Consider the following 7,500-nt stretch of genomic DNA (forward strand, 5'->3'; position numbering starts at 1 on the left):
GTTGTCGTAATGTTTGCACTGTTTTATATTAGTCGTTACATAAAGTTTTATATATGGAAATGTGCGCAGTTTCATGTAGAATACAACAGAAAATAACTCATGGTTGTAGCTTTTATCAGTTTTGAAATATTGTCATACAAATCACAATAACTGCCAAAATTTCAACCTTCGGTCAACTTTAACTCGACCGAAATGGTAAAAAAACGCAATTATAAGCTAAAAATCTTACATTTTAGTAATATTCAATCATGTACCTTCATTTTGCAACAAACTGGAAGTCTCTAGCACAATATTTCGATTTATGGTGAATTTCTAAATAAAAAAAACTTTTTCCTTACGTCTGCGCGCGGTAACTCGGCCGAACATCTCAGAAATTCTTTTGTCACGTCGTAATGTTTGCATCGTTTTACATTAGTCGTTACATAAACTTTTATATATGAAAATGTGCACAATTTCATGTAGAACACAACAGAAAATAGCTCATGGTTGTAGCTTTTATCAGTTTTGAAATATTTTCACATAAATCATGATAACTGCCATAATTTCAACCTTCGGTCAACTTTTTAACTCGACGAGAAATGGTCGAAAAACGCAATTGTAAGCTAAAACTCTTACTTTCTAGTAATATTCAATCATTTACCTTCATTTTGCAATAAATTGGAAGTCTCTAGCACAATATTTCGATTTATGGTGAATTTTTGAAAAAAACATTTTCCTTACGTCCTCGCGGTAACTCGGCCGAACATCTCAGAAATTCTTTCGTCACGTTGTCGTAATATTTGCACCGTTTTATATTAGTCGTTACATAAAGTTTTATATATGAAAATGTGCGCAAGTTCATGTACAATACAACAGAAAATAACTCATGGTTGTAGCTTTTATCAGTTTTGAAATATTTTCATAATCACAATAAATAGAAAAAATTCGACTTTGTCAACTGTAACTCGACCGAAATGGTCGAAAACTGCAATTGTAAGCTAAAACACTTACAGTCTAGTAATATTCAATCAATTAGCTTCATTTTTCAACAAACGGGAAGTCTCTAGCACAATATTTCGATTTATGGTGAATTTTTGAAAAAAAAATTTTACGCCCACTCGTTATTTAATTCATGCATCATTTTGTGATAATATTTCTCTGTGTTGCTTTGATCGTTTTACAATTTGTTATATACCAAAATCATCGCAATTTAGTGTACAATACAAAGAAAAAAAATAACCCCTTAGCTTTAACCGTTTTGCTCACAGCGCGATTTGTATAAAATTATATATGAAAAATTTTTTTTTTCGCTGTCATATAGTTCAATATTTATATATGATAATGATATTTTTTTCATTTCTGATGGTTGGATACTAAACTTCAGGTAATGACAAAAAAAGGAGCCAAAAATTAACTCTTAATCTTAAAAACTAAGCGTGTTGTGATTTTTTGAAAAAAACTTTTTTTGCCCTTCGGCGCTAACTCCCGAACGCCGCTGGCATACGGGAGACGTTTTTGTAAATAGAGGCTCGGCGTTAGAGGGTTAACATGACAAGAAGGGCAGTGTTGCTAATCAGTGGTCAAATTTTTCTTGTAATTCTCTCTCGCTCTCTCTGTGTGTTTCCATTATAATTAATAAAAAATTTCACTCTATATGTCTTTAACTGTGCAGTAGATCATTTTGAATTGATCTAATTTTACCTGTACCGTTTACAAACTGTAAATGCGCCGTTCTAAAACATAGAGACATAGAGCATTTCAGAACAAAGAGAAAGTGACAGAATAAAGATGTTTTTAAAAACGAGGTTGAGAAGACTTCTAAAAATAGATTGGTGGAATGGGGGAGAGAGTCACACACTCTTGTATTCTTAAGTCAACCATTTATTTCTTTTTTTTTAAAGGTAATGTATTAAGCTACCTTTTAATGAAAATACAGTTACTTTAATTTCATTTAAAAGCTAGTTTAATACTAAATTTCCATCTTTTGATATCTAACGTAAGAATAACTTTCTCTCTCTCTCTCTTTGTGTATTAATTCATAAGTAATATAACTCTCTCTCTCTCTCTCTCTCTCTCTCTCTCTCTCTCTCTCTCTCTCTCTCTCTCTCTCTCTCTCTCTCTCTCTCTCTCTCTCTCTCTTTTACAGTAGATAGTTTAAATTGATCTAATTTGACCTGTATCGTCTACGAAGTGTAAATGCGCTAGTGTTGCAAATACATTCTAAAACATAGCGACATGATAACTAAGAGTTGTATTAGTCAAAATATAAAACACTGTTTGTTCATGAAAAAGCATTTCAGAACAAAGAGAAAGAGACGTGGAATAAAGAAGTTGTTAAAATGAGGTTGAAACGATTCTAAAAATAGATCGGTTGGAAGGGGAGGGAGAGAGGGAGAAAAATTCTCTTCCAGCTCTCAATTTTTTTGTCAACCATTTATTTCTCTTATTTAACGGTAATGTATTAAGCTAACTTTTAAATGAAATTACAGTTACTTTAATTTCATTTAAAAGTTAACTTAATAATTTGGGAGTATGATTAGGGTCATATTTAGTGTTTAAACTTTAGAAATAAGCATTCATTAGCATTTTTAGAGACCATGCCAAACTTACGCGAAAAATTCACCCTGTGCAAGGGGTTCTGGGTTTTGAGTATGACTGTATAATATATATTTTATATATATATGTGTGTGTGTATGTATATGTATATGTGTATATATATGTATATATATATATATATATATATATATATATATATATATATATATATATATATATATATATATATATATATATATATACTGTATATAATCAGTAAGCTACAAACATCCTTTAATATCCAATTCGCTCTACCTCGGAAATAATATATTTTCATATATGTTACCAAAGGGGAATTTTTTAGTTGATAGTAAGTTCGTCGTCCTCTGGGCTCGAACCAGCAAAGGACAAGAACTCAGGACTACAGTGGACGCATTAACCCACGCGGCCAGCAAGTGAGGTATAAGTGGATATCGGCTCCCATGTACAAATCCCCTGTTGAACTCAGGTGTTTGTATTTGGAGACGATATCCACCCACCTCTGCCATGTTGACCGTGTTATGCGTTTGTCGCACGCAGCCATATTATGACTATCACATCACCGTGATTTATATACAATCAGTAAGCTACAAACGTCCTTTAATATCCAATTCACTCTACCTCGGAAATAATATATTTTCATATATGTTAACGAAGGGGAATTTTTTAGTTGATAATAAGTTTGTCGTCCCGTGGGCTCGAACCAGCGAAGGACAAGAACTCAGGACTACAGTGGACGCATTGACCCACGCTGCCAGCAAGTGAGGTATAAGTGGATATCGGCTCCCATGTACAAATCCCCCGTCGAACTCAGGTGTTTGTATTTGGAGACGATATCCACCCACCTCTGCCATGTTGACCGTGAATGCGTTTGTCGCACGCAGCCATATTATGACTTTTTATCACATCACCGTGATTCATATACAGTACAATCAGTAAGCTACAAACGTCCTTTAATATCCAATTCGCTCTACCTTGGAAATAATATATTTTCATATATGTTACCGAAGGGGAATTTTTTAGTTGATAATAAGTTCGTCGTCCCGTTGGCTCGAACCAGCGAAGGACAAGAACTCAGGACTACAGTGGACGCATTAACCCACGCGGCCAGCAAGTGAGGTATAAGTGGATATCGGCTCCCATGTGCAAATCTCCTGTAGAACTCAGGTGTTTGTATTTGGAGACGATATCCACCCACCTCTGCCATGTTGACCGTGTAATGCATTTGTCGCACGCAGCCATATTATGACTTTATATCACATCACCGTGATTCATATACAATCAGTAAGCTATAAACGTCCTTTAATACCCAATTCGCTGTACCTCGGAAATAATATATTTTCATGTATGTTACCGAAGGGGAATTTTTTAGTTGATAATAAGTTCGTCGTCCTGTGGGCTCGAACCAGCAAAGGACAAGAACTCAGGACTACAGTGGACACATTAACCCACGCGGCCAGCAAGTGAGGTATAAGTGGATATCGGCTCCCATGTACAAATCCCCTGTCGAACTCAGGTGTTTGTATTTGGAGATGATATCCACCTACCTCTGCCATGTTGACTGTGTAATGCGTTTGTCGCACGCAGCCATATTATGACTTTTTATCACATCACCGTGATTCATATACAGTACGATCAGTAAGCTACAAACGTCCTTTATTATCCAATTCGCCCTACCTCGGAAATAATATATTTTCATATGTTACCGAAGGGAAATTTTTTAGTTGATAATAAGTTCGTCGTCCCGTTGGCTCGAACCAGCGAAGGACAAGAACTCAGGACTACAGTGGACGCATTAACCCACGCGGCCAGCAAGTGAGGTATAAGTGGAAATCGGCTCCCATGTACAAATCCCCCGTCGAATTCAGGTGTTTGTATTTGGAGACGATATCCACCCACCTCTGCCATGTTGACCGTGTAATGCGAAAATCTCCAGGAATTTCTCGTTAAGCTAAATAATTTAGTCCCTTCTATAAAATTTACCGTAGAGGAAGAAAGAAATTGTAATTTGAATTTTCTTGCTGTAACTGGCCATAGACATGATAGAAATTTCACCTTTTCAGTATTTCGAAAATCAACTAACATTGCCTCTTTTGTTCATTATTATTTTATTCCAATCACCATCAGAATGTAAAATTCAATGTTTTTTCTGGAATGTTCTTAAGGGCTTTATGTGTTTGTAGCCCGCAGTTCATTGATGCTGAGATCAAAACTATTTATGATATTGCTTTGAAACTTAAATACCCAAGGACCTTTGTAGATGTAGCATGGAAAAGAACCAGGAAAACATTTTATTTAAGTAATAACAAACTTGAATTCAGCAAGCATAATATTCTCAAATTACCGTATGATGAAAGGTTTTTACAAATTCCTAGAATTTTAAAGCTTTCAACATGAATGTTGTTTTCAGTAATTTTAATGTTATGAGTTTAGTGATAAAAATTCTCCTAAAGATGTTTCTGGCTGCTTCTATGAAATTCCTTGCAGAAAATGTGATAAAATATATTATGGACAAACTGGAAAACCACTTTCACAACGAATCAAACATCATCAATATTCTGTGAGAACTGGCCAAATAGCAAATGCATTATTCGTACATATGAGAGATTTAGATCATCCTATTAACTGGAGTAAAGCAAGACCTTTAGTCCCGTGCAATGACACAGTTAATAGGAATATCATCGAATCTTGTTTTATTAAGTCAAATAATGAAAGTGTTCTAAATTTAAGTCTTGGTTTATTTAAACTTGATGCTTTAATAATTAAAAAAGTTGTTGATAAATATAAGCAAAATTAATATTAATTTTTATACGTTACTGCAGTTTGAATGGGTAAGATTCCGTTTTCCTTAAGGTTAAGTATATATTTGGATTAGTTTTTGACCGCGTGATCCCGGATTTGCCGTGGATTAACCTGTTCTTTTTAACCCCTGGCAATTAACCATCTGGTATTCCAGGTTATACATGTTTTTGGATTTTGTAAGCCTAAACTTTAGTATGTCATTTTGTTTGGTCTTACGTTCAGTTTGTGACAGCTCGATCCCGGATTATCCTGGATTAACTTTCTGTTTATTACCCTTTGACAACTGACCATCTGGTATTCTTGTTCTTTTTGTTTACTTTGTAACCTTCTTTATATTTGTGTCTCATTTGTGCCCCGACGATGTGTCAATAAACGTGAAAGCGCTTGGTACTGAACTTCTGCCTGTCTTTTTCCTGGCCGAAAGTCTTTTCACCCCTAGGGGTTGCGAAAAAACCTTCGGCGGTTTAAGGAATCCTCTATATCAGTCACGGAAAATTCCCAAGACAAAAAATGACTAATTGCCACCTTTCGTTGTTTCCACTGTGTCCTTGGCTGAGGAAGTAAATTCAAATGATCACGGATTAGTAGTTCATTAGCCATGGTGTTTTGCTGCTTGCACTCTTGTCAGGACTTGTTTTTCTCCCGGTGTTGCCCTCGTGTTGCCATCCCCTGTGCCTTTATGCGTAATGGTGGGTAGTTATACTTCTAGGGATGATCGTGTAAGGGTCATTCAATGCTTTGAATTAGGTTTAAATACCGCTGAAATTGTTTGGCAGATGGGTGTGAAGCGTAGAACAGTCCAGAACATTGTTGCGAGGTACAAGGTGTCACGGGGTGGGGAAGAGGTAACCCTCCCTGCCAAGAAGTCTGGGAGGCCCCCATTGTTATCTGAACGTTCTATTTCGCTTCTGAAAAGGGAAGCAGAGCCCTATCCGACATACAGTGCTCGTCAATTCAGGGAAGAAAATCCTGAAATTTTAGGAAAGTGTAAAGTACATACTTTACAGACATACTTGTCGAACAAGTTGGGATTCAAGTGTGTTGTGGCTCCTAAGAAGAGCAAGCTAACCGACGCCCGTATTAAGAAATGAAAGTTGTTTTTTAATAAGGTTGGTAAATGGGATGTAAATGACTGGAAACGAGTGTTGTTGACTTATGAATCCACATTTCATTGTTCGGGAAGCATCTCGACGAAAGTTTGGCGAAGCCCCGCTTCTACAGTACAGTGACAAACTTATTCGTCCTTGCGAAAAGTTCCCCAAAAGTTTGATGGTATGGGGTTCTATGGGTTATGAGGGAGTTGGGGATTTGTGTATTTTTGAAAATAATGAAAGATTGAACCAGCACGTTTATTACGTTGTGCTTAACGAGTATTTAGAGGGGAGTTTTGAGAAGACAGGTGCTTCAGTCCTTCAGCAAGACGGCACACGCTGCCACACAATGCCATTGATTAAGAACTAGTTGCAGGATTGTGGTGTGGAAAGTGACTGGCCCCCTAATTCCCCTGATTTTAGTCCCATTGAAAATCTGTGGTCAGTCATTAACCCTTAAACGCCGAGCCTCTATTTACAAAAGTATCTGCCGTATGCCGGCAGGGTTCGGGAGTTAGCACTGAAGCGGAAAATTTTTAATTTTATTATTTTTTTTTTTCAAGATCACAGCATGCTTAGTTTTTAAGATTAAGAGTTCATTTTTGGCCCCTTTTTTTGTCAGAAATGAAAAAAAATATCATTATCATATATAAATATTGGAATATATGACAGCGCAAAAAAAAATTTCATATATAATTGTATACAAATTGCACTGTGAGCAAAACAGTTAAAGCTAATAGTTATTTTTTTTTTCGTTGTACACTAAATTGCAATGATTTTGGTATATAACAAATTGTAAAACGATCAAAGCAACACAGAGAAAATATCACAAAGTAATGCATGAATTCGTAACGTGCGGACGTAAAAAAAAGTTTTTTAAAAAATTCACCATAAATCGAAATATTGTGCTAGAGACTTCCTGTTTGTTGCAAAATGAAGGTAATTGATTGAATATTACTAGACTGTAAGTGTTTTAGATTACAATTGCAGTTTTCAACCATTTCGGTCAAGTTAAAGTTGACCGAAGGTCGAATTTTTTCTATTTATCGTGATT

At 35.7% G+C, this 7,500-nt stretch overlaps 1 protein-coding gene across 1 annotated transcript in view; it reads left to right on the forward strand.

Moving 5' to 3' along the window:
- Nucleotides 1-7,500, forward strand: part of LOC136837165 (probable protein phosphatase CG10417) — a 224,056-nt gene that overhangs the window by 140,711 nt on the left and 75,845 nt on the right. The window lies entirely within an intron of this gene.

This window comes from Macrobrachium rosenbergii, chromosome 58, assembly GCF_040412425.1.
Source record: "Macrobrachium rosenbergii isolate ZJJX-2024 chromosome 58, ASM4041242v1, whole genome shotgun sequence".
In the NCBI taxonomy this organism is placed as follows: Eukaryota; Metazoa; Arthropoda; class Malacostraca; order Decapoda; family Palaemonidae; genus Macrobrachium; species Macrobrachium rosenbergii.